The 26,958-nt window shown below is 45.0% G+C and overlaps 1 protein-coding gene across 6 annotated transcripts in view; it reads right to left on the bottom strand.

Annotated features, from left to right (window-relative positions):
• GNB1L (G protein subunit beta 1 like) overlaps positions 1-26,958 on the bottom strand; it is a 144,041-nt gene that overhangs the window by 92,404 nt on the left and 24,679 nt on the right. For 2 of the 6 annotated variants that reach the window (XM_007506091.3, XM_056821401.1), the window contains exon 2: positions 19,251-19,427. The exons of the other annotated variants lie outside the window; for them this stretch is intronic. The gene's annotated coding sequence lies outside the window, so the exon portion shown is untranslated. The remainder of the gene's footprint in view (positions 1-19,250; positions 19,428-26,958) is intronic. 6 annotated transcript variants of the gene reach the window in all.

Below are 26,958 nucleotides of genomic sequence, written 5' to 3'. Positions count from 1 at the left end.
ATTCTTGGCATCCGGGCCGCAGGAATTATTTGTGGGCCGGGGAAGCTGGCCTCACTGCGAGGGGAAGAAGACGGGTGGCGGAATGATGAAGCTATCCTGAGAATATGACCCCCCGATCCCAGGGGCTGAGGCGCGGGGGACCTAACTAGCAGGCACACCGTGCTCTCCTCCATCGGGAACCCGGTGGGAGGCCGAACGGAGGCGGGAAAGGCCTTTCTCGCATGGGCGTCCCGGCCTCCAGGCGCAGGACAGCGCGGCGAGGCAGAGCACCCCGCATCAAGGAGCGGCAGAAAAAGCGCAGACGTGGGAGCGAAGGGGCCTGGCACTGAATCCCCAGTCTTTCACTTCTGATTTTGTAAACGCTCCCCTTCCATCTTAGAAGGGCTAGGCCATGGGGGGGAAGGGACTTGGCCAGGGTCACACCGCTGGGAAGGGTCTGAGGCCGGAGTGGATTTCAGTCTTCTTATACTTGTATGTCGGGGCTCTCAGTCTCTTTCTCTGTAAAAAGAAGGGGCTGGTTTAGATGAGCCCTCAAAGTCCCCTCCAACTCCAGCCTATGGTCCCCGGCACTGACCTCGGGGCTCCCTGCACACAACGGGAAGGTAATCTGTTTACTGAATTGAGCCGAACTCTGATTCTGTGACTAGTTGAGAGGTGACAAGTTTCGTCTAGTGGGCAAAAACCAAGAACAACCACAGCTGAGGAATTTGTGTCCGAGAAACCATCCAGGAGAAGGGCTATAAGGAAAGCAGGCCTGCTAACCCTGGACCCAAGGTGGGCGCTCTCCGCAGGAAGGCAGCTGAACAGCGACAAAAGACTCCACCAGAACACGACTGCTGTGAGAAACGAGGAAGATGAGGCTGCGTTCCGGAGGGGAAACCGTGCGGACACGCTAACGTACCACCTACAAACTCCACTCGGCCGCATTGGGGGAGGACGCTGGCAGCTGAAGGGATCAGGGAAGGCCTCCTGAAGAAGGTGGCCCCGAGCCAGGGCTGGAAGGAAACGAGGGCCTCGGAGAGGCCGAGGTGAGGAGAGAGAGCAGCTCAGGCACAGGAGGCAGCCGAGGAGGGGAGATGGATGAGGAACGAGCGGGGCGCACCGGGGAGGGCAGGAAGTGGAGGGATGCTGACTAGGGTTACAAAGGTAATTTAGGGACAAATCAGGAAGGCGGAAACAGGGAAAGGCTTGTGTGAGCGGATGTCAGGCAAAATGAGCAGAACCCAAAGAACCACATACACAATAACGTAAATTAAAAGTAACCCAAGAAAACAAGTGAACTCAGAAAAAAGGAGACACTGAGTGATGACTCCTGAGGCCAGCGGAGGGAGAAAAGGAAGGCAGAGTCGCCACGCTGGTTGGTTTTGCCCGACTGTTCCTGGGGAGAAAGACTGTGAGACACAAAAGAAAGGCAAGAAGTCAAGACTGAGAGCCCTAAAAAGGCTGCAGAGCCTCGAGCCAAAGAGATTCCTAAAGATAAAGCAGGTGATTCCCAAGGCAGCGTAGACTGCTGTGCATACAGCACAGGCCTTAAAACATGGGAATGACAGACTTTGGGCCAGGAACGGAGTCCCCTAGCAACGGTGGCAACTATGGACTTGTCTGGAGTCTTGCAGATCTAACCAAGAGGCTTTTCGATGGAAAACAATCAAGCGGCCAAGTGCTGATTCAGCACCTACTATGTGCCAGGCACCCTACTAATTGCTGGGAAAGGCACGAGAAGTTCACATTTCGGTGGAGACGGACCTGGACACCCCATCAGAAAGGGAGGTGGAGGAGAGGAGAAAAGCGCCCCGTACCTCCCCTCGGATAAACGCTCCGAGGCTCGCAGGAGGAAAGCCCCAAGAAAGCGGACCGCAGAGGAGCCAGGGCTCCACTATCCCAACGCACACGCGCCCCAAGCGCGTCAGCAACAAGAGGCAGGGCCGCGGGGCCGCAGTCCTTCCCACGCTTGTCCACCCTCGCTCAGCTGTCGCATCTTCCACAGTCAGATGGCGCCGCCATTCGGGGAGTTCCCGCGGCTCCCCAGGACCCCCAGAACCAATAGGAGAGCTCCGCTCCCCGCCCCCACCCCCGAGCTTTCCGTCTCCCCTCCACGTACTCTCTGATCAGCACCCCTGAGGTTCAGCGGCTGCGCCCCGGGTCCGGCTTCTTCCTTTCTCACCTCCGTCTTCTGGCTTCCTTTGAGTCTGCCCAAGTCTCGCCTCCTGCAAGAAGCTCTTCTCGGGCCTCGGGAATCCTCGGTGCTTCCCTCTCCTGCTTATCTCCAGTTGGTCCCGCTTGGGCGCAGCGGGGCAGGCTGTCTCCTCGCAGGGGCTCCACGCAGGGCCTGGCAGCCACTTAGCCAGTGCTTGCTTGACCTGACTTAAGGCGCCCCCAGACATGGGACGGGGACTTGGGAGTCACGGGGCAAAGGAAGACTCTTTAGGCGGGAGGAAACCCGGAGCGCAGGAGGGCACAGACTCCTGAGGGAACCCGTCAAGGCACCTTTACTCTGTGCCCTCCGTGGTGAGGATAACGAGGGATTCCTCCGCCCCCTTCCGCCCAGCCTCTACCCCGACCCCCATTTGTGTCCCACCGCCTGGCCCCTCGCCTCTGAGGAGCTGCTCAGATCTTCCTAACCCCCCAGCATCCCTCCCATCTCCCCATCGCTACTCCCTGGCCACCACCCTCACTTGGGCTTCCTCTAGCCAGGGCGACGGCAACAGCTTCCTAACCGAACTCGCCGCTACTCCCAGTCTCAGCCCACTCCCAGCCTCCCTCCACACAGCCGCTGCCCTCCAGCAGAGCCCTAACGCCCCTCCCCACTCTATACACTCCACAGGAGCCGCCCTGCGGGCTTTCGGGTCTTCCCGGGCCCCAAACACAGCTTTGCGAGGGTTCGGCCCACACCGCTTCCCCTCCAAACTGGCCTTCTTCCTGCCGCTCCCACAGGACTCGCCATCTTGCGTCTGAGTCTTGGCTCTGGCCGTCCTTCATGCTTGGAATCCGCCCCTTCCTCACCGGCCTCGAGGCTGGGCTCCGGCCGTCTTCTTGAAGCTCTTCGCGCTCTCCGAGGCCGGTTGTGGTCTCGGCAGCAGGCGGGCTGCCCTGTAGGGGACGTTGTCTGAGCGCATTAGAAGTGGAGTTCCTCTTTCCCGGCTTCCCGCTGCCTTGTTGGTAGCAGATACGTTCAAGGGGGTGACTCATGTGGGCCGCTTCTGCCTCCTGCCACGCGGATGGTCGCTTCCGCTAGTTTTCCAGCTGATTCTCTGGGATTCTCCTCCTACACTGTCACAGCATCTCTCCTGGCGAGGTCGCTTTGCTCACTGCCCCTTCTAATGCCTTCCTTCCTTTTTCTCTCCTACTGCCACAGAGAGCATCTCATAGAGTATTAAATAACAGTGGGGATGGCGGGTACCCTCGCTTCACCCCGGACCTTACTGGGAAGGCTTTTCTTTTTTTAACTCTCACCTTCCATCTTAGAATAAATACTGTGCATTGGTTCCAAAGCCGAAGATCTGTGAAGGCTAAGCAGGTTAGGTTAAGTGACTTGCCCAGGGTCACCCAAGGGTCTGAGGTCGCATTTGAACCCAGGACCTCCCACGTCTAGGCCTGGCTCTCTCAATCCACTGAGCCCAAAGGCTCCCTTTTCTCGACGTTTTACTGCCTCCTTTCCCAGCTGCCCATGCTCGCTATTCTCAAACTACCTAGCATTCATTTTGTATCCATTCTGAATGATACTCCTCCCCCCATGCCAATAAAACGTAGGCTCCTCGGGGGCAGGGACTGCGCCACGTCCGTCTTGGCACAGGAACCGGGACAGGCACGTACTAACTGACTGTCGCTTGATTATTCTTATATTGGGTAGAACTGGGAATCCAAAGTGAGATTCAGGAGCTTGCCGTGGGGGTGATAAGGCCCAACGCTTCCAGGAGTCCTTCCCTCTTTCAGGCCCCTTGAAGCTGGCTCTCTCAATCCTCGCAAAAGTCCGGGGCCTCCATGGACCAAGCGTGTGTGCTCTGGGCCTGGCCAGGTCGAGCCGCCCTTGTCTCTCTGGTCATCAGTGGCATTTCTACTCCATGGGGGGTCGAAGTCTGTGATGCTAGAGTCCAACTATAGCCCTCCTCGATGGTCAAAAGAATTCGTTATGAACAAACTACTGTTTCCCCCCATTTTTCATCTGTATGTTGTCCCCCTTCTAGTTTCCTCCTTAAATGTCCTCGAGGAGACTTTGCTTAGGTCTCCTGCCAAGCTTTCTTTGAACCCATGTCTCCCTCCATTGCTCCTGCTACTTTAGGAGTCAGCATTGCCCGAATCTTCTACCATTTCTCCATCCATAACATTTTACAAACGAGTTTCTATTCTAAACTGGTGTTGCTTTTGGCTGTCATCTCTTCGCTGGCAAGGAGATCAAGGGTTTGCTGACTGAGGTGGTTTCCAAATTCTTTCAGTCTCCTCATCATGGTGACTATTTTACACTGGTTAAATTTCCTTAGGAAATGGTCAAAATGTTTTGAAGTCTGTTCATCCAGTTCCTTCCCATTTTGCAGAATCAACACTTAATTTTCACATAATATCTTTTCATCATTTTTATGATTTCTCTTCGTTTTACGTTGATTTTCACAATCAGTGATGTAACCATAGAAAGACAAATGATTTGGGAATGGCTTCTACATTGACAATGAGTTGTTTCCTACTTATTAAACCATAATTTAAGGGGAAGCTAGGTGGCTCACTGGATAAAGAGCCAGTCCTGGAGATGAGTATTCTAGGTTCAACTCTGGTCTCAGACACTCCCTAGCTGTGTGACCCTGGACAAGTCACTTAACCTTCATTGCCTAGCCCTTATCCAATATTTGGTGCTGATTCTAAGACAGAAGGTAAGGTTTTTTTTTTAATAATATAATATATTAAAATATCTTAAAACTATAATTTAAGTCATGTTATTTGGTGATCTCCTTGTCTAGCATATCCTTTTCTTTTTTTAAAGCCTTTTGTCTTAGAATCAATATTGTGTATCACTTCCAAGTCAGAGGGGGTTAAGTGACTTGTCCGGGGTCACACAGCCAGGAAGTATCTGAGGCCATATTAAAACCCAGAACCTCCTCAGAACATAAGCCCCTTTCTAACCAAATTGTTGCATTCTCTGTACTTTTGTCCTCGGTCCTGGCACACAGTAGGTGCCTAATAATCCATGGTGACTGACCCAAAAACGGGTGAGTCAAGAGAGCTGCTGAGGCCAGAACTCAGGAACTGGTGGTCGCGCTCTAATCTTCCTGGTGACACCACATAGGGAATACTAGGTTCCCTGCTCTTGCCACTGTTCAGGTTGCCACAAATCGCTAAGCTTGAGAACATCCAAAGGAAGGCAGCCAGGAGAACTGAGCTCATGTCATCTGAGAATCCGCTGAGCCAAGCATAGCTGCCCAGTCTGAAGAAGAGAAGACACAGGGGAGAACTGGGGGTAGGGGGCCTGGAGTGGTTCTGGGTTAGCTGTGGAGAGGCAGAGGGCGGCCTGATCAAAGAGAACTTTTCAAGGATGAAGGCCCCTCCAAAGTGGCACAGACTGCTTTAGAAGAGAGAGGTTCCTGCCCCTATCTTCCAACGGGGCAGCTGAGTGGCTCGGAGGACAGAGAGCCAGACCCAGAGATAAAAGGTCTCAAATTGAAACTGACCTCAGGTACTTCCTAGCTGTGTGACCCTGGGCCAGTCACTTAACGCCCATTGCCTAGCCCTTACCACTCTTCTGCCTTAGAACCAGTATCCGGTACTGATTTTAAGATGGAAGATAAAGGCTTTGAAAAAAGAAGTTGTCTTCCAAGTGAAAGCTAAAGGACCATTTGTTTGCCACTTTGTAGAGAGAATGCTTGTCCAGGGATAAGCGGGCCTTGATGGCTTCTGGGGGGCCCTTGTAAGCCAGGGGATTCTGTAAAGCCCACAGGGCTCTCTGAAAGCTGCACAGGGAGGAAACGCTGGGGCAGAGGAGACATTCACGGGAGCTTGAGGAGGGTAAAGGAAGCCACGTCCCTCCAGGACGTCCCGGAGCCCACAGCGGACCTCTCTGGAAGAGCAGGCAGAAGAGAAGGGCCTTCCACAAACAGGAGGCCCCACACGGGGCACGCTTCAAGACAGGCAGCAGCATTTCCGAAGCTCAGGCTCCTCGGGGCGCTCCCTTCTAACGGTGCCCGAACAAGAATCCTTTCCATGACACCTCGAGCATTCCTCCGGGTCTCCCTGGAGACTTTACCTAAGTTGTGCCGTGTGACTGTGACCAAATGCTGCCGTGCTAGATGGAGGGAGACAGCAGGGGCAGCAGCGTGTGGAGGACCCCGCTCTTCTCAGCCAGCCGAGGCTCAGCACGAACAGTGCCACCTGCCCTCCAGCAAAGGCCTGCTGGAGTCTGAAGGCAGCCTCAAATGGGCTGTGCTTCCCTTGCTCTTCCACAAACTAGCAAGTATGGGAAATGTTTTCCATGACTGCACATGGAGCACAGCGCTTACTCGGGGCAGCAAGGTGGTGCAGTGGTTCAGCTGGGCCTACAGAAAGGAGGGCCTGGTTTCCAATGTGGCCTCAGACACTTCCCAGCTGTGTGGCCTTGGGCAAGTCACTTAACCCCCACTGCCTAACCCTTACTGCTCTTCTGCCTTGGAAAGACAGAAGGGAAAGGCTTAAAAAGAAAGATTTCTTAGCATCTCAGGGAGGGGGATGGGAAGGACAGAGAGAACAGGTCCAGCCCCCAAGATCATGCATCCAAACCCAGAGAGAATGGGGCTGGCTAATTGTGGGGATCCTGGAAGAGACCCCTGACATCATCTCGCTCAAATGCGAGCAGAGCAGGGATTCCCTCTACAAAATCTTCGCGAGTGGCCATTCAAGCTGTGCGGGAAGAGCTGCTGATGGGGACCTCACTCCCCTAACAGGAGGGGGCCCATTCCACTTTTCAGCAGCTCCAATTGTTAAGAAGGTCGGCTTTATGTCAAGCAGAAATCTGCGTCTGTGTAACCACCACCCATTAGTACTAGTTCTGACCTGCAAGGCTAAGCAAAACAAGTCTAATCCCTGGATCCCATGACAGCCCTCCACCTCCAAGAATACAGCCCTCGTGGCCCCCATTAGCCTAAGTCTTCCCTTCTCCAGAGCATCCTTATAAGGCACGGATTCGGCTCCGCTGCCTGCCCTCGCTGCCCTCCTGCCTCACACACGCAGGGCACAACGTGCACCCGTCTCCAGGTGGGGCCGGAAAGAAGGGGTTCTGTGCCAAGCAGGCACCGAGGGAGCCCAGGAAGGGCCGAGGGAGCGCGGAGGACCGGCCTGGAACGAAGACACACGCGGGAAGGCCAGGGCCCTCCCCGCCAGGCCGCGCTGCCTCTAACGGACCTCAGCTTGGAGATGAGTTTCGGAGCGCTGGCCACGTGTCCCTTGGTCATTTTGATTCCTATTCAGGCTCCCTTCCAGGGGATTGTAATAAAACCTCTAAAGATCCTCAAGCGGGGAGGGGGACACGGGGGGCTGACTTCAGGGATCGCGGCTCCGTTTCCTTAGATATGACATCAGAGGGCTGGATGTGCGGTTTCTAAAGCCCTTTCTGGCTTTGAACACTACAATCCGTGATCTTTTCCCAAAGGAAAAAGGGGGAAGGGTCAGGGGCCCTAACTCACCTTGGGAAAAAGGATGGCAAAAGCAAAACATCCATAGGGGAGCCAGAGACCAAGGGCCAGCCTGGGGAAGAGTGGAGCCCCAGAGGGGCAACAGCGCTCGAGGCTATCTGTGACTGCAGATTAAAATTGTGATTTTATAAGAAACTGACTGGACTCACGTATGTTCTGTAACTTTCCCCAAAGGTGACCTCGAAAGGAAAGTTCCCTCCAAAACGTTCGGTGCAATGGATGCAGAGTTGGAATAAGCGACTTCTTCTACAGTGACTACTTTGGGATTTTTTCCCCCAAAGGACAAAATAGATCATTTACTACATGAAACTGAAAAACGTCTGTATAAATATTTTAATAAGCATAATTTCCTTCAGCATCCTTCCATTCCCTCCTGTGTGTTTTCTAAATACAAAAAGAGGGAAAATCAACATAAGTGATCACTACAGCCCAAAAAAAAGTCCAAAACTATACACTGTATAATAGTTGTAGATCTCTTATCTCTACAAAAGGGTAAGGGAGTCTTCTTTAAAACCACATTCACGGGGGCAGCTGGGTAGCTCAGTGGATGGAGAGCCAGGCCTAGAGATGGGAGGTCCTGGGTTCAGATGTGGCCTCAGACACTTCCCAGCTGGGTGACCCTGGGCAAGTCACTTGACCCCCATGGCCTGGCCCTGACCACTCTTCCGCCTCGGAACCAGGACAGAAGGTGAGGGCTCTCAAAATAAATAAATAAACAAACAAATAAATGAATGAATGAATGAATGAATGAATGAATGAATGAACAAATAAATGAATGAATGAAACCACATTCCTTCTTTTAAATTTTGCAGCATCCACGTTTGATTTTGTTCCACTCACACTGCTGTGTGACTGCTTTGGAGGGAATCCAAGTTTGGGTTCTGTTAGCTTTATAGTCACAAGGCCTTCCAGCATTTCTGGGGCCTAGACCATGCCGGAAGGCACACACAGTGAGCCACCAAGCCAGGGAGGAGGGGGCTTTTGTCCTTTCTGGGGGCCGGACATTTAATGGCAGAGGCCGGCATGCCACTCCATGGAAGGAAGGCTCCCCAAAGTCACTGAGGTCTGACCAAGGAAGAAACTCCTGGCGGCTTCCGGTAGAAGAGAGGACGTTTCAAGGATGGAGCACAGGCCTTCAGTTCACAGGATGCCAGAATTTGGAGCTAAAAGGAATCCCACCAGATAATCTCCTCTAAACTTCTCATTAGAGATGAGAAAACAAAACCCTGAGAGGAGAAACAAATGACTTGCCCAAGGTCATAAGACCCCAGAGTGGGTCTGTTACTGCCAAGTCCAGCCTGAAACTGTCTACTGTATTGCACTTCTATATTAACAAGCGAGGAAGAGAAAAGTCAAGCGAATTAGAGTCAAAAGACCTTAGGGAAAGCAAGTGGTGGGTAAAGTTATGCAGGAAAGGAGAAATAAACGAAGGCAAGACCTAATTAACAACAAAACTCCACAAGTAGCCATTCAGAAAACAAAGCCGTTGAACTTGCCGAGCCATCCTCAAGAACCTTCTCCAGCTTTCTCCTCAGCAGCAGACACCCCCCACCCCCTCCCTCCCTCCCTCCCTCCGCCCGTCCCCTGGACGCTGCTCGCTCCTGATTCTGGGGCCCGGCCACCCAGGCCTCCACCATTCCCCCTCTCGCCCAGGTGCAGGTCCCCGGCTCTGGTTCTCTTTTCTCTACTCTTGGTGACTCAGGGTGCTCCTTGGACAGATGTGTCCACAGATTCCGAGTCATCAGAAGGAAGAGAGGAAGCATGAACAATTATGGGCTGAGGAAATACTTCTTATAAGAGCTGGAACGAGGAAGTGGAAGTGAGGGGCAGAGAACATACCTCAGACACGGGACGCAGTCAGTCAGTGAACCTTCCCTAAGCACCTACTATGTGCCAGGCATAAGTGCTGGGGATGCAAAGAGGTAAAGGACAAGTCCTGCCCTCCCAGTCTAATGGGGGAGACAGCAAGCAAAGAAATAGGCACACGAGAAAGAGCAAATAATAAACAGAGGGAAAGTCCTGGAATTAAAAGGTTTGGGGAGAGCTTCTTGTCAAGAATGGGATTTAAGCTGGGACTTAAAGGAAGCCGGGGAGGTCAGTAGCCAGTGTAGAAGGGAGAGCATCCAGGCATGGGGAACAGCCAGAGAGAATGCTCAGAGGTAATTTGGAGTGGATTGGAATGAGCAGCTGGGGGGATTCACATAAATGGTAGCAACTGAGGAAACTGAGGCAAACAGAAGCTGAGTGATTTGCCCAGGATCACACAGCTAGTTCCTTTTTTCTTTCTTTTTTTTTTTAAACCTCACCTTCCATCTTAGAATCTGTGTATCAGTTCCAAGGCAGAAGAGCAGTAAGCACTAGGCAGTGGGGGTCAAGTGATTTGTCCAGGGTCACTCAGCTAAGAAGTCTCTGAGGCCAGATTGAACCCAGGACCTCCCATCTCTGACTCTGGCTCTCAATACACTGCTGCCCCCATTTCTGAGGCTGGATTTACACTCATGTCTTCCTGACTCCAGGCTCAGTGCTTTCTCTACTGTACCACCTTGCTGCCTCAAAGTACAAACAAGATTTGGCAACTGATTGAGAGTAGGGAATCAGGGAGAAAAGACAAACTGAGGCTAAAGAAATATGGGTTCAGGATTGCTTAAGACACATTCCCAGAAGCTGGGAATAACTCCATAAGCAAAGCTTCAGACAGAGGTTTGGTTAGAGCCTCAAGTAGAATTTCTAGAAGAAATGAAGCCAGGGGTAATAATATATATATATATATATATAATACCCACATATGCATTGCAAATAACATATAAAATACATACCTAAGATATACATAATCATGTTACATGTACTTATAATATACACTATATATGTAGAATAAATGAAACGAGAATTCTAGAAAAAATCATTGAGAAAGAAAACGAGAGCTCTGGAACAGAGACTTGAAAGGAGAATGAATGTCTTCAGAGAAAAGGTGCAAAACTGTACCCAAGTAATAGACACAAAAATTAGAACAGAAACCAATGACTCCAGAGGGCAACCAGAAATACTGGAACAAAAAAAAAAGGGAAGTTTGGAAAGAAAATTAAGGAAAATGTAAGGTATCTCCTCGCATCAAAAATAACTGGCTTGGAAAACAATCTGAGAATAAAAAAACAATCTGAGAATCACTGGACCATAAGAATCAATAAAATTTAAAAATAAGAAAAAAGGCTGGAAACCCCATTTTATGAAATAATTAAGAAGCCAAGGTAGAAGAGAATAATCAGAAGAAGGAAGCAGTCAACATGTTTCCAAAGCTGCCTAGGTGAAGTACAATGATGCCTGAGCAAGAACCACTAGACCTGGAAAGACTACAGAATGCTAAAGCTAGAAAGGACCTCTCAGGAGTACCTGGCCAACCCAAGACTTTAAGGAATCCCTTCTCTACTGTGCTGGACAAGTAGCCACCCAACTTCTGTCTGAAGACCTCCAATAAGGGGAGTCAGCCAGCCATCTCCAAGGCAGCCCATCCCACACCTGGACAGCTCAAATTATCAGGAAGTTTTTCTTTATGTCAAGACTAAGTTTGCCTCTTTGCAGCAACTTCCACCCACTGCTCCTGGTCCTGCCCTCTGGGAACAAGTCTAATCCCTCTTCCATATGACAGCCCTTCAAATTCTTAAAAACATAAAGGAAATGTTATAACAGGATATGATGGAGGGAAAAACACACCTAACAATCATAACCAGGCATGTGAATAAGATGAACTCACCCACAGAACAGAGGAGTGTGGCAAAATGGATTACAAAACAAAATCCCACAATATGCTATTCACAAGAACACTTGAAACATCAAGATTCACAATGAGTTAAACCAAGGGGCCAGAATAAAATTCCTCAGGCAAATCCAAAAAAGCAGGGGTGGTGGTTAATCTCAACAAGGCAAGAAGGGAGAGGGAGAGCTAAAAGAGAAAAAACAGGAAAACTATATTATGCTTAAAGGCACCACAGATAATAAAATAATATCAATAAAAATATGTACTCACACTAATTGGCAGAGTATCTAAATATTTAAAAGTTAACTGAATAATAGGAAGAAATAGAGAGCAAAACAACAATTGTTGGGGATTTTAATATGCTCCTTTTAGATTTAGACAAATCTAACAAAGAAGCAAATCAAAAAGGAAATTTAAATCTGGATAGAATTTAGGAAAGTGAAATGATAGATGTCTTGTGACAACTGAATAGGAAATATAAGAAGCAGATTTATTTCTTAGCTTTTTTTGAATGACACCTTGATGAAAATTAAATATAATTTGGGGCATAAAGATGCATGAACAAATGCCAAAATAGCTGCAGAGATTAAACATACCCCTACCTAACCACGACATAACAACAATTTTAAGTTAGAAGAAAGCATTCTGACTGAAATGGGGACTAAATAATAGAATCCTAAAGAATGTGTTGGTCAAAGAATAAACTGTAGAAATAACCAACAAATTTTATCTTAAAAAAAGAGATAACATAAAAACTTATGGGATACACAAGTGGGAAAGCTGTTTTTAAGGTAAAATTTATATGCCTAAAAAATGAAACGGCACGAATTGGGAATGCAATTTTTTAAAACTACAAAATAAAAAAAAACAAATAGAAACAAAAATAGAATGTCTGAAAATCAAAAAGAGAAAATTAAAAACAACAAAGTATTGTAATTAATAAAGAGGAATGGGAGTTTTTTCTTTAAGACTAATGAAATAAACAATCTATTAGCTAATTTGACCAAAAAAAACCCAGGAAAATAAAACTCCAAAGATTAAAAAAAGGGGGGGGGGAGCAGAACAGATGAAGAATAAAGAAAAAGGCTAGAAATTATTTTGCCCAAATGTATGGCAAAAAAACTGATACCTTCAATCAACATGTCAGTAAGCATTTAAGAATCTACTATGATGGGGTAGCTCACTGGCTTGAGAACCAGTGCAGAGATGGGAAGTCCTGAGTTCAAATCTAGCCTGAGACACTTCCTAGCTCTGTGACCTTGGGCAAGTCACTTAATTCCCATTGCCTAGCATTTACTGATCTTCTGCCTTGGAACCAATTCTTCCAAGATGGAAGGTAAGGATTGAAAGAAAGAAAGAAAGAAAGAAAGAAAGAAAGAAAGAAAGAAAGAAAGAAAGAAAGAAAGAAAGAAAGAAAGAAAGAGGGGAGTTTCAGAGAAATCCTTCTTCAGAGGTCTTCAAAGGACTTGTATGAGCTGATGCAGTGAGGTGAGCAGAACAAAAGGTCAATTTACACTACAACAATATAAAAAGGAAGAATTTTTAAAGACAAAAGAACTCTGGTCAATGAGATGGCCAATATGACTCCAGAGAACTAGCAATGAAGACTACTGTCCACCTCCGCATAGAGACACGGTAGGCTCAATGACAAGAACGGGGCAATGCTTCCAATAGGGTTGCTATAGAATGGGTAGTTTGAATGTTCCCATTCTCAAAAGGATTTTGTTTTTTGTTTACTTTCTGCAATAGGAGGAAGGGGTGAGGAGGGAAGGAGAGAGAGAAGATGAATCCTTGTTACTTTAAGAAGAAATGTCTCTGGACAGTCCTTAGCCACTGGGGCTCCAGGATCAGACACTGGCCATAACAACGTCATCACTGGTAGGCAGCTTCACTTCCACATAGATTCCTGGGATGATTCTCACTAGGATATGGTTGCTGACAGAGCTGCTTCTCAAACTTCTTAACATAAAGGCCACTTTACACTCTTAAAAATTACTGAGGACCCCCTCCCAAGGGCTTTTGTTGATGTGGATTATATCTATCAACACTTTTTATATTAGAAACACTGTAGGATTATTATCAAAATGGTTTTGACCTCACAGACCTCCAGCAAAGATCTCATGGTCTCCAAGAGCTTCATAGGATGTGGTCTGAGAACCACCAATGCATAAGTTATGGATAAACATCCTTCTACTGAAGTTTTATTATGGAACTTCAACATGGCGGGGAGGACCTACCAAACTGGAAACATCATGAGAGCCTGATTGGGGGGGAGGGGGGGAGAGAGAGACAGAGACAGAGACAGAGACAGAGACAGAGAGAGAGACCCAGAAAGAAACAGAAAGACAGAGAAAGAAGAGAGTCTGCCTGTCCTCAGACTGTCTGAGCCAGCTGAACTCAGTATAGGAAGGTTCTTTATTATCAGGAGTTTGTTTTTGGGGGGATGAAATTTTGACCATGGCATCCCCCATGGAAGGACTGGGCTCTGTATCAGAGAAAGCATCATTGAAATCACCTCTTTGGGGAAGCAGTTATAGGTGGCTCTGTGGATTGAAAGCCAGTCTAGAGAGATCCTGGGTTCAAATCTGATCTCAGATACTTCCTAGCAAGTCACTTAACTCCTCCCCCTACAGTGGACTAGCCTTCACTACTGTTCTGTCTTGGAGCCAATATACACTATTGATTCTTAAGACAGAAGGTAAAAGTTTTAAATTGTGTTTTAATTAAGAAAAGAAATCACCTATTTTTATTAGCATAAAAGTAACTATGAGAGCACAGACTCAACTTGGTTAGGATTAAATAAGATAAGAGTTTGTTTTTCCCTTTTCACACTTGGTGAATTGACAGTGATTCTCTAAACTCCCATTCTTTCCCTCTCTTTAAGAAACATTTTTTTACTTGCCAAAAATGAAAGCCTTTGCATCCAATGGACATACCTTCTACTTTGGAAAGTTGCCAGGAGCCATCAAAGACCACACTGTTTGACACGGTCCACGTGGAAATTGGGGCCTGCAAAGCAGTTCCCAGGAAGGATGGAAACACCCACTGAAACCTCCTCCCCAAGTGGCTTTCATTATTATCATTCCCTTATTATTGGAATTGCCGTGATTATCATTCTTACTTAGCCTCAGGAAAAACAGATGACAGCAACATGCTTGCAGGGTTAATACAGATATTCCACTCTGTCTCCCTAGGATATTACCAGGAGAGCCCACTTACAAAATTACACCTAAGGATTCTTATACACCCATTTAGACAGGGCCCTCTTTCCTAGGCATAAAAACTTCTAGCAAATCTGTGCTCTGAATTCCCTAACCTATATCTGGGTCATGTTGATTCTACCCACTGATCCTGCCCTTAGCAATAGTGTTGCATTGACTATCTACCTAGGCTTCCTGTCTGTTGTTAGGTTCCAAAGAAACATGTATGTTGATAATGCAACTGTCTGCCTAGTAGATGTGTGATCATGAGGGTCTAAAATAAAGCCAGGTCTCAGCCAAAGTGGAATAGTTTATCCTGTGAAACCTGTGCTGAGGGTTGAATGCAAAAGCTGTGCCCCATCCATCATTTCGCCGACACTGTCCCACCTCCAAGACCCCATCCCCTGTGGGAGGCTGGCTCACTCCACAGCAGAAAGTTACCTCTTATCAAGCCATTCTCCAATTGATAAATAGGCAAGGGACATGAATAGGCAATTTTCAGTCCAAGAAATAAAAACCATTAATAAACACATGAAAAAGTGCTCTAAATTGCTTATAATCAGAGAGATGCAAATCAAAACAACTCTGAGGTATCACCTCACACCTAGCAGATTGGCTAACATGACAGCAAAGGAAAGTAATGAATGCTGGAGGGGATGTGGCAAAGTGGGGACATTAATGCATTGCTGGTGGAGTTGTGAACTGATCCAACCATTCTGGAGGGCAATTTGGAACTATGCCCAAAGGGCGCTAAAAGACTGTCTGCCCTTTGATTCAGCCATAGCACCGCTGGGTTTGTACCCCAAAGAGATAATAAGGAAAAAGACTTGTACAAGAATATTCATAGCTGCACTCTTTGTGGTGGCCAAAAATTGGAAAATGAGGGGATGCCCTTCAATTTGAGAATGGCTGAACAAACTGTGGTATATGTTGGTGATGGAATACTATTGTGCTCAAAGGAATAATAAAGTGGAGGAATTCCATGGAGACTGGAACAACCTCCAGAAAGTGATGCAGAGTGTAAAGAGCAGAACCAGGAAAACATTGTACACAGAGACTGACACACTGTGGTACAATCGAACGTAATGGACTTCTCCATTTGTGTCAATGTAATGTCCCTGAACAATCTGCAGGGATCTAAAAAACACTATCCACAAGCAGAGGACAAACTGTGGAAGTAAAAACACCAAGGAAAACCAACTGCTTGACTACAGGGGTTGAGGGGACATGACTGAGGAGAGACTCTAAATGAACACTCTAATGCAAATACCAACAACATGGAAATGGGTTCGAATCAAGAACACATGTGATACCCAATGGAATAGCGCATCAGCTATGGGAGAGATAAGAAAATGATCTTTGTCTCCAATGAATAATGTTTGGAAATGACCAAATGAAATAATGTTTAATAAATAAATAAATAAATATTTCTATACAAATGTAAAAAAAAGTTACCTCTTATCATTAGTTATCACCTAGAAACAACCATCAACCTTGACTCCATTTTCAGGTTCATCCCTTGAATATGAGGCACTTTCCTCATACTTTTGGCTTTTAAGAACCCAGAATACCAAGTATGGCACAGATTACAAATTTCCACTAAAGCATGCGTGAAACCTACTCATAATAAATTCTTAGCTTGGCATTCAGTTCCCTGGGCATCTGACAGATATTTAACTACAGCTATTGGGCTCTGTTTCAGAAAATGAGGCCCTTAGGAACTTGGGGACATACTCTCCAATTCTAAGGTGTTGCTAACAGCTAGATGTCTCAGGAATATGGGGGCTGATCATCTAGTGGAATGCCTGGCACACAGCTCTTCGGTCATTTTAGTCACATCCTCTCTTTATGACCCCATCTGGGATTTTCTTGACAAACATACCAGAGCGGTTGGCCATTTCCTCCTGCAGCTCGTTTTACAGATGAGGAAACTAAGGAAAACAGGGTGAAGTGACTTGCCCAGGGTCACCCAGCTAGGAAGTGTCTCAGGTCATATTTGAATGCAGGAAGAGGAGTCTTCCTGACTCTAGGCCTTGTCCTTTCCACTGTACCACCTCGTCACATAGAGTAGGTACTCAATAAACATTTGTTGAATTTAAAGGGACCACTCTAATGGCTCCATGATCTCCACTTGACTGGCCAGGCTAAGATGCTGGATAGAGCTCAAGGGCCTGTTATATTTAAAAAAGTATATGCCATAAACTGTAGTGATTAAATGGTTGGAGTCATAAACTGTAAGAGTTAAAATGGTTGAAGATATAAATTGTAGTAGATATAAGAGTGGGTGAGTAAATTGTGACCACAGGAAATATGTTTTCACTACAGTGTCTTGTTTTAAAATCAATATATAAGGTGGTCGCCAGGGAAATATTCCCAATTATGAATATACCCAAGTCAACTGGGTTTTATAGAGAATTTAATTAATAATACAATGAGGAATTAAAGAAAGAGAGAGAGAGAGAGAAAAAGGAAATAAATGAGAAAAGAATAGGCCAGCCCAGGGCAGCCCTGGCCAACCCAAGCCTAAGCCTTTAAGAGAAAAGATCAGTCAGTCCTTAATCACTCACCACAAGATCTGTCCAAGCAAGGATTCTAGTGACAGAGTCTCCCCAGAGGGAGTTCCAGCCAGAGTCAGCCTCCCTTGAAAGACCTCCTTAGATATTGTCTCTCAAGAGCCTGTATATCTCCAGGCTCCTTTCAACAGTATCTCCTTTTTCTTACATAGCAGGTTTTCTCCTATGCCACCTCCCCTAAGTCCTTACATCTACCTATCACAGTAGACGTTTTTCAAAGGACAGACCATTCTTAGTTCACAAGAAGGTGTGAACTTTTGAGTAATTCACACCAGGAAAGCTCTGAGTAAGTTTCCCAGTTCTTTGTTCCTTGTAAATTCACAAGTTGCTTGACCTTTATAGGTACTTAGCACCCCTTTCTAAAAATAGGCATGGCTTAAGTATGGGTTTAAGTACTTTTCATTGTTCAGCAAGGAATTTTCTCCCCTAAAGCAGTCTTAAGTACGGGTGGAGTAGAGGTCCTCCCATTTCTGATCCAAGTAGAGTTCTCACATTTTAGATCTAAGTAGCTTCACTGTTTAAAATGGGGAATGGTCTTAACCAAATGTTCTAAGGTAGAGTCTGGGAAATTTCAAGATTCACAGGCCACAGCCTGAGAGCGGAAAGGAGTTGTCTTCTTGGCTGATCCTTTCATGTTCCAGGCGGGCAAGAAAGTTGCGTGTCAGCCTTCGTGTGCCACAAAAGTCACACACACAGCAGGTCACTGGGCCAGGATGCACATGTGTGTGTGTGGGGGGGCACCTGTGCAGGAGGCCATCATACCCCAACTGGTTGACAAGGTCATGGCCGAGGAAGGAAGGTCAGCAAGGCAGATCCAAGAATGAGGGCCCCCTGATGATCCCCCTTTGTGACTTCTTTCCCCAAATTTTCCCCACTAGTGGACTTTTATGATTATTATTCTCTCCCCAATACAGGAGAAATAATATGAGAGCAAATACTTATAGGATCAATAAATACTTTAAACTCCCTAGGTTATTACCCTAAAAAGATTGCAATTACAGAATAAAAGCCCAAAGATTATTGCCCATGACCCCTCCTTTCTCAAGCACAAGACACGCTCCAAGGCCCTACAATAAACACCAGCTGAAACCTTGAGTACCATAATGAATTTTCTCCTACAGTTACCACACTCCAATGAATTTGTTGGAACAGAAGCCAAGCAGCATCGCTGGGCACTTCAAAGTAACGCAAGAAAAACAGAACTTGTAAACTGAGGAAAACCCCAGAACTGGCCTGCTTTAAGCCCTCACACCTAGATATGAAAATGTTTTGTTGCTCATCTCCCAAGCAATTATGATGGATAGTGAAAGCTGGTCAAAAGCACAATGATCCTCTCAGCAAGTCAAGGGGTGCTAACCTAAAAATGGCTTTATTCACATTAATCATATCTATCACAGAGTGTTGTAGAAACCTCGTAAATGATCACAGAATTCTTTGTTGTAGGTAACATCACAAGAGTGTTGTTTAGGTGGTTTGATAATATCCAATCAAACTGTAGAATGTCACATATGTAGAGAATTGATTATGTGTGTGTACCAAAAAACCTATATAGTAATGTACCACGATACTATGGCAGAGCACTGTGTGATGCCTGTGTACGTGGGCTGAATGCACGGTGTGTCTCGTCTTCTTATTCTGACTGTGACATCACACTTGGGCAGGCAGACCCTGGGTCCTCAGAGAGGCTGGATGGACCTGTGTGTGTGTGTGTGTGTGTGTGTGTGTGTGTGTGTGTGTGTGTGTGTGACAGCCACCCTGCACTGCCTCACTGTCACTCAGAATTCTTTAGCCTCCATAAAGATGTATAAAGAGCTTTCAGCAGGCCTCTGACTGACCCAATGCTTCACACTGCCCCAAAAGAGGATTCCTGTGTGGGGCCTCCCTTGACTGATGGCAACCCACAACCTTTCCAGGCTTTGGTAGATGCTTCCTCAGGAGGGGAGGCCAAAACCAAATGACTCCCTGAGAGTCACCTTGCAAGGGCAAAGCCCCCCAGACCCACGTTCTGTGGCCAGGCCCCTAACGGAGGCTTCTCCTCCCCCGGCACAGCCTTTGGCAAGGCAGAATCACTTCCCACCTTTTGTGTCCTAATCGAGGTCCATTGTGTTCCATGCTGCCGACATTCTTGTGACCATCACACTTGAGAGCAGCCCTTATTTCCCTGCCAAGAGTCCTTCATCAGAAGATAGCCTTGAAGAGAAGCAGATAGAGTCCCCCTACGGGCTCACCCTCTGAAATTCCATATCTGGGAGAACTAATGAAGAAAAGGACAGAGAAGGGAGATCAGAGGGAAGACTGAAAAGCATCAACCCCCCCCCCAATAAATTATCAGGAAATGTCAGCAACCATGAATAAGTTGAAAGAAATACAACGTTTAATATATTTTCGTATCCGTCCTGAATACTGAAGCACCATTCCCTGGGAAAGCCCACCTGAAGCTTTACCAGGGTCGCCGGGATGGAAGTCATTTGTTAAGCACGGCTCTTTACACTCCCTGCACACAGCTGGGATGAAGCAGATAAAGCCTCCCGGAGCCTGCTGGCACCACCCCCTCCTCCCCTCTCCTGATGCCCTCTGACAGCGTGGGCTCCTTCTGGCCTCCTCCCCACCTGGCCTCCAAGCGCAGCTCTCCTCCCAGAGCTCTGGGCCCCTTCCCTGGAGGATCTGCTCCTTAACACAAGACCATGATGGTGGCCTCCCCACAGTCCCATCCTCGCATCCCCTGCTTGTGTCACCCCAAAGTCCATCTGCCCAAGTGAGCCTCCTTGGCCTCCCTGACTCCAGAGGAGTCTGGGCCCTATGCTAACCCATTCATTCTACTGATTGTGCCCTGAGCCTCCCAGCTGCTGCTTTATTCTTCCTTCTTTGCCACTACCCTGACTTGGGTCCAGATCCGCCCTCCTCTGGGCAATGTTAAGAGCCCCCTTTGAGGGTGGGTCTCTATCCAGCGTCTCCCTCCTCCAGGTGCTGCCCAGAGAAACAATGGCCTCCAGAGCCAGGAGATGCCCCACTCCCTTCTGGGCCTGCACGGTTGACTCCCAACAGGGAAGTCACGGAATCATCATTGATCCCCCCATGCTGGATGCTGGAGTACAGAGAAAAGCACCTCTGCACTCAGCGAGCATCCGTTCCATCTCTAGGACTCCCCAATACTTCAGGCCCCCCATGTGGGGCTCTCCCGGAAAGCCTCCAAAAAGGAACACTCTGTGGGAACAAACACAGCCCTTGGGCTGAACTCCAGATCTTGGGTCATAAGAGAAACTCTCATTAAGGGTCTGAAAGGGCTGCCAGGGGGGAACAGGGGTCGGACTTCCTCTGCTTGGCTCCAGAGAGTAGAACTTGGACCAAGGAAGGAAAAGGACAAAGAGGTAAACTGAGGCTGGGGTAAGGAAAAACAACCGGAGTTATCACAAGTAGAATGGACTCCCCCTGGCAGATAGTGAGCTCCTCCACAGATGAGATTTTTGGACAAGGCTGGATAATGGATTATTAAAAGTCTCTTGAAGCAAGTAGGTGGCTCAGTGATAGAAAACCAGGCTTGGAGACAGGAGCTCTTGGGTTCAAATCTGGCCTCAGACACTTCCTAGGCGTATGCCCTGGGCGAGTCCCTTAACTCCAATTGCCTAGGAACCAGTACTTAGTATTGATCCTAAGACGGATGGTATCCTACCAAATTCTTTTTATGAAACAAATATAGTCATGTTACCTAAGCCAGGAAGAGCAAGCACAGAGAAAGAAAATTATAGGCCAACTTCATTAATGAACTTTGATCCAAAAATCTTAAATAAAATACTAGCAAAGAGACTCGAACAATGTTTTAAAGGATTATTCACTATGACCAGGTGGGGTTTATACCAGGAAAGCAAGGCTGGCTTAATACTAGGAAAACCATCTGCATAATTGACCATAACAATAACCAAACTAACAAATCACAGGATTATCTCAGTAGATGCAGAAAAAGCTTTTGACAAAATACAACACCCATTCCAACTGAAAACACTAGAGAGCACAGGAATAAATGGATCATTCCTTAAAACGATAGGTATTCTCTACCTAAAGCCATCAGCCAACATCATCTGCAATGGGGACAAACTAGAAGCCTTCCCAATAAGATCAGGAGTGAAACAAGGATGCCCATTATCACCTCTACTATTCGACATTGTACTAGAAACACTAGCAGTAGCAATTAGAGAAGATAAAGGAATTGAAGGCATCAAAATAGGCAAGGAGGAGACTAAGCTATTACTCTTTGCAGATGATATGATGATATACTTAGAGAATCCTAGGGGATCAAATAAAAAAATTAGTTGAAATAATAACTTTAGTAAAGTTATTTAAATTAAAAATTAAAAACTCCCCAGAAAATCATCAGCATCTCTATATATTACCAACAAAAGCTGGCAGCAAGTTAGAAAAAGAAATTCCATTTAAAATTATTCTGAAAAATATAAAATACCTGAGAAAATACTTCCTAAGGCAAAGACAGGCATCATATGAACACAAAAACAAAACAAAACAAATTACAAAATTTTCACACAAAGTCAGATCTAAACAACTGGAAACATTAATTGCTCATGGGTAGGCTGAACTAATATAATAAAAATGACAATGCCACCTAAATTAATTTATTCAGTGCCATACTAATCAAACTACCAAATAATTATTTTCTAGAACTAGAAAAATTAATAATAAAATCCATCTGGAAGAAGAAAAGGTCAAGAATATCAAGGGAACTATTGAAAAAAAAATGCTAAGGAAGGCGGCCTAGCAGTACCAGATCTCAAACTATACTATAAAGCTGTAGTCATCAAAACAATCTGGCACTGGCGAAGGAACAGAATGGTAGATCAATGGACTAGATTAGATACACAATATATAGGGGTAAATGATCTTCGCAACCTGGTGTTTTATAAATCCAAAGATTCCAGCTTTTGGAGTAAGAACTCACTATTTAACAAAAACTGTAAAACAATATGGCAGAAGCTAGGTATAGACCAATATCTCACACGCAAGATAAGATCAAAATGGATATATGATTTAGATACAAAGAGTGATACCATAACTAAATTAGGGGAACACAGAATAGTTTTACTTGGCAGATCTCTGGAGAAGGGAAGAATTTATGACCAAACAAGAGACAGAACATTTATAAGATGTAAAATGAATAAGTTTGATTATATTAAATTAAAAAGCTTTTATACAAATAAAACTAAAATGACCAAGATTAGAAGGGAAACACCTGGGGGAAATTTTTTATAACAAATTTCTTTGATAAAGGTCTAATTTCTCAAATTTATAAAGAACTAAGTCAAATGTATAAGAATTTATAAGCTTTCCCAAAATGAGAAATGGTCAGAGGATGTGAACAAGCAATTTTCAGATGAAGAAATCAAAGCCAGCAGTAATTAATTATATGAAAAATGTTCTAAGTCCCTCTTGATTAGAGAAATGCAAATTAAAACAACTCTGAGGTACCACTTCACACCTATCAGATTAGCCAACATGGCAGTAAAGTAGCAAGTATTGGAGGAGACATGACAAAATTGGGACACTAATGCATTATTGGTAAAGTTGTGAACTAATTCAACATCCTGGAGGGCAAATTGCCCAAAGGGCATACTGGACATACCCTTTGACCTAGAAATACCACTATGAAGTCCATATCCCAAGGGAAAAAATGTCTTTAAAAGAAAAGAAATTATTTGTACAAAAATATTGATAGCAGCTCTTTTTGGGGTGGCAAAGAACTGGAAACTGAGAGTATGTCCTTCCATTAGGGTATGGCTGAACAAATTGTGGTACATGTTGGTGATGGAATACTATTATGCTACAAGAAATGATAAGCAAAAAGACTTCAGAAAAAGCTGAAAAGATCTGCAGGAACTGACGCAGAGCAAAATAGGCAGAACTGAGAGAACATTGTACACAATAGCAAGATATGCTACTCTCAGCAATGCACTGATCTGGGACAATCCTGATAGACTTATGTCAGGGGAATGCTCTCTACCTCCAGATAAAGAACTTCACATCAGTGTACTTATGGTTTTATTTGGGGGTTCTGGCTATGTAGTAGTGTTCTCTTACATCAGTGACCAATATGGAAGTGTGTTTTCTGTGACAATAAAAAAGTCTTTCCCTGCTTCTTACGTGGGTACAAGTGTGACTCAATCCAACAAATACTGATGAAGCTTCTAATTGTAAAGGGTAAAAGGGTTGGGTATATAGAGACCAGAATGCCAGGTTCCCTCAGAGTCAGTGTGGGAATTATGCAAATATGGCTCAAGTCCCCACCAGGAGATTCCTTAGACCAACAGACCAAGCAAAACCATGGTAGCACAGGAAGTAGGAAATAAATCATTCTAAGCCCTCCTCTCCTTCACTTCTATACAAAGAGGCCAACGTCATGGATTCTCATGCTTATGAGCAAAGGAGCAGCACACCAGACTTAGAGTCTGAGAACCTGGTGAAAAGGGGGATCATTCGAGGCTCAAGCTCATGGGGCTGGAAGATTTAAAAGCCCTTAACATTATATAGAAATAACAAGGCCAGTAACTGAGGTCAAATCTAGATGAAATATCCACATACCCAGTGACTAGAAGGCACCACAATTTTTACAGATGTAATGGCCCCAGCCTAATGGTTTTTAAATTGTCTGGAGGACTTCCTGGTAAGCATGGCGGCAGTCTAGACGCAGGACTCTACCTCTCATCAGCATCTACTGATAGGCTACCTCAAAAGACAAAAAAAAAAAAACAAATTCATATGAACGAAGGGACTCTACAGTAGGGCACAGCATTGAAGGTACATGGGATTTGGGCATTTCCACACTATAAGGGGGTGAAAAAGCTCCCACCAAAACGCGAGCTGATCTACCTTCCCCCACCCCACCTATGGAGCCAGAGTCAGAGCCAGCGCACGCCAGAATCAGTGAGTGAGTGAGGGGAACCTCTAGAGTGAGTGAGGGGCACCTCTAGGTCCTTGGCAGCTGACTAAGACCACCAAAGACCTACCCCTGAGAGCAGCTAGACCTGAAACCCCAGCAGGATGAAGAGCGCAGACTGTGGGCACTTGCGGGAAGATAGCACAGAGAAGGGCAGCAAACAGCAGAAGCTGCGGAGATTCAAGAGCTTGCCTCAGTCAAAATCCTTCCTCCTTAACACCATACACAGAGAGCCTGCCCATCTCAGTCAAATTTCTGACTAAAAAGGGAAGGAAAAACCTCCACAGTGATGGCAAATAGTGACCAGGAACAACAACCTCCCTCCAAGAAGAAAAACAAGAAGAAGGAGTTGACCCTGGAAAATTTTTATGGAGGAAAAACCCAGGAAAAACAGAGGAAATAGAAGAGGAAATTCAAATAAATGCCCCCAAACCTTCCAAAAAATGGAAATTGTCCACAAGCTCTTGCAGAATTTAAATTGGAGCTTATCAAAAAGATGGAAGTCTTCTGGCAAGAAAAGTGGGAAATAGCTCAAAGAGAAAATAACAGTTTAAAGGACAAGAACTCCCAATTTAAGAAACATCTGGGAGTCATGAAAAGCAGAATAGACCAAACTGAAAAGGAAAACCAGTTTTTAAAATCCAGAATTAGGCAATTGGAAGACAATGATCTTGCAAAACAGCAAAAATTAATAAAGCAAATTCAAAAGACTAACAAAATAGAAAACATAAAATATCTCACTGAGAAGATGACAGATCAGGAAAATAGATCACAAAGAGACAATGTGAGAATCATTGGTCTACCTGAAAACCCAGAAATAAACAGAAATCCTGACATCATACTACAAGAAATTATCCAAGAAAACTGCCCTGATGTTCTTAAACAAGGGGGCAAAATAGACATTGAAAGAGTTCATAGAATACCCTCTACACTAAATCCTCAAAAGACAATTCCCAGGAATGTAATTGCCAAATTCAAGAGCCTTCAAGCTATGGAGAAAATTCTACAAGAAGCCAAAAAGAGACAATTCAGATACTAAGGAGCACCAATCAGGATTACACAAGGCCTGGCAGCTTCCACACTAAAGGACCACAAGGCTTGCAATATGATATTCAGAAAGGCAAGAGAATTGGGTCTTCAACCAAGGATCACCTATTCATCAAAACTGACTATATACAGTATGGGCATTCAACAAAATAGAAGATTTCCAAGTAGTTGTAAAGAAAAGACAAGAATTAAGTGGAAAGTTTGATATCCAAACACAAAAATCAAGAGAAACATGAAAAGGTAATAAATAAGAAAGAATGGGAAAAGGGGGAAACATTTTTTTATTCAAACTTTCTTCTTTAAGGGCTACAATAAGATAAAATTATTTATATTAATATATGGGGAAATGTTATTTGTAACTCTCAAAAATTATATTCACTATTATAGTAATTAGAAGAATCACTCACAGGAATAGATTGGGGTAATGACTGCTATAAGATGATATGCAAAAAAAAAAGGGAGGGGAGAATTGAAGATGGCACCAAGAGATACTTGAAGAAATAAAATAAATAGGATAATCTTTATCGCACAAAGATATGCATGGGAAGGAGAGGGGCAAAATACTCTTATAAGAAGGAGAGAACAAGTGTGGTAATAGGTAAATCTTAAACCTTACTCTCAGTGAAATCAATTCTGAGAGGGAAGAGCATCTAGATCCATTGGGGTCTTGAATTCTATCTTATCTTACAAGGAAAGTGAGAAGTGAAAACTAAGGGGAGAAGGGGGAGTAGGGAGTACAAAAAGAGAGGGGGGAGGGAACTTAATAGACCCTAAAAAAAGAAGGGAACAAAATGGGAGGGGCAGAAAGGGAAGCATATTAAGGGAAGGGATTAGGGGGATTGATTAAAAGCAAACCACTGGTTTAAAAGGATATAGCAAAAGAAGAAAGGACAGAACTGAGAGAGGATATAAAAATGCTGGGGAATATACAAGTGATAATCATAACTTTGAACATGAATGGGATGAACTCACCCATAAAATGAAAACAAATAGGAAAGTGGATTAGAATCCAAAATCCTACCATATGTTGTCTACAAGAAACACACCTAAGGCGGGTAGACACTCACAAGGTTAGAATTAAAGGTTGGAGCAAAACCTATTGGGCCTCAACTGATAGAAAGAAGGCACAAGTTGCAATCATGATATGTGACAAAGCCAAAGTAAAAACAGATCTGATTAAAAGGGATAGGGAAGGTAAATACTTCCTGATTAAAGGGAGTATAAACAATGAGGAAATATCAGTAATCAACATGTATGCACCAAATAGTGTAGCATCCAAATTTCTAAAGGAGAAATTAGTGGAATTGAAGGAGGAAATAGTAAAACTATACTAGTGGGAGACCTAAACCTAACACTATCAAATTTAGATAAATCAATAAAAAAATAAATAAGAAACAGGTAAGAGATGTGAATGAAATATTAGAAAAATTAGAGTTAATAGATATATGGAGAGTAATAAATAGGGACAAAAAGGAATACACTTTCTTTTCAGCAGCACATGGTACATTCACAAAGATTAACAATGTACTAGGTCATAAAAACATGGCAAACAAATGCAGAAAAGCAGAAATAATAAATGCAACCTTTTCATATCATAAAACAATAAAAATAATAATCAGTAAGGGTACATGGAGAGCCAAATAAAAAATTAATTGGAAATTAAATAATATGATTCTCCAAAATCGGTTAGTTAGGGAAAAACTCATAGAAACAATTAATAATTTCATTGAAGAAAATGACACTGGTGAGACATCCTTTCAAAATCTATAGGATGCAGTCAAAGCAGTATTCAGGGGAC

The sequence above is a fragment of the Monodelphis domestica genome, chromosome 3, assembly GCF_027887165.1.
Source record: "Monodelphis domestica isolate mMonDom1 chromosome 3, mMonDom1.pri, whole genome shotgun sequence".
NCBI lineage: Eukaryota > Metazoa > Chordata > Mammalia > Didelphimorphia > Didelphidae > Monodelphis > Monodelphis domestica.
This window is presented reverse-complemented; position numbering and strand designations above follow the sequence as displayed.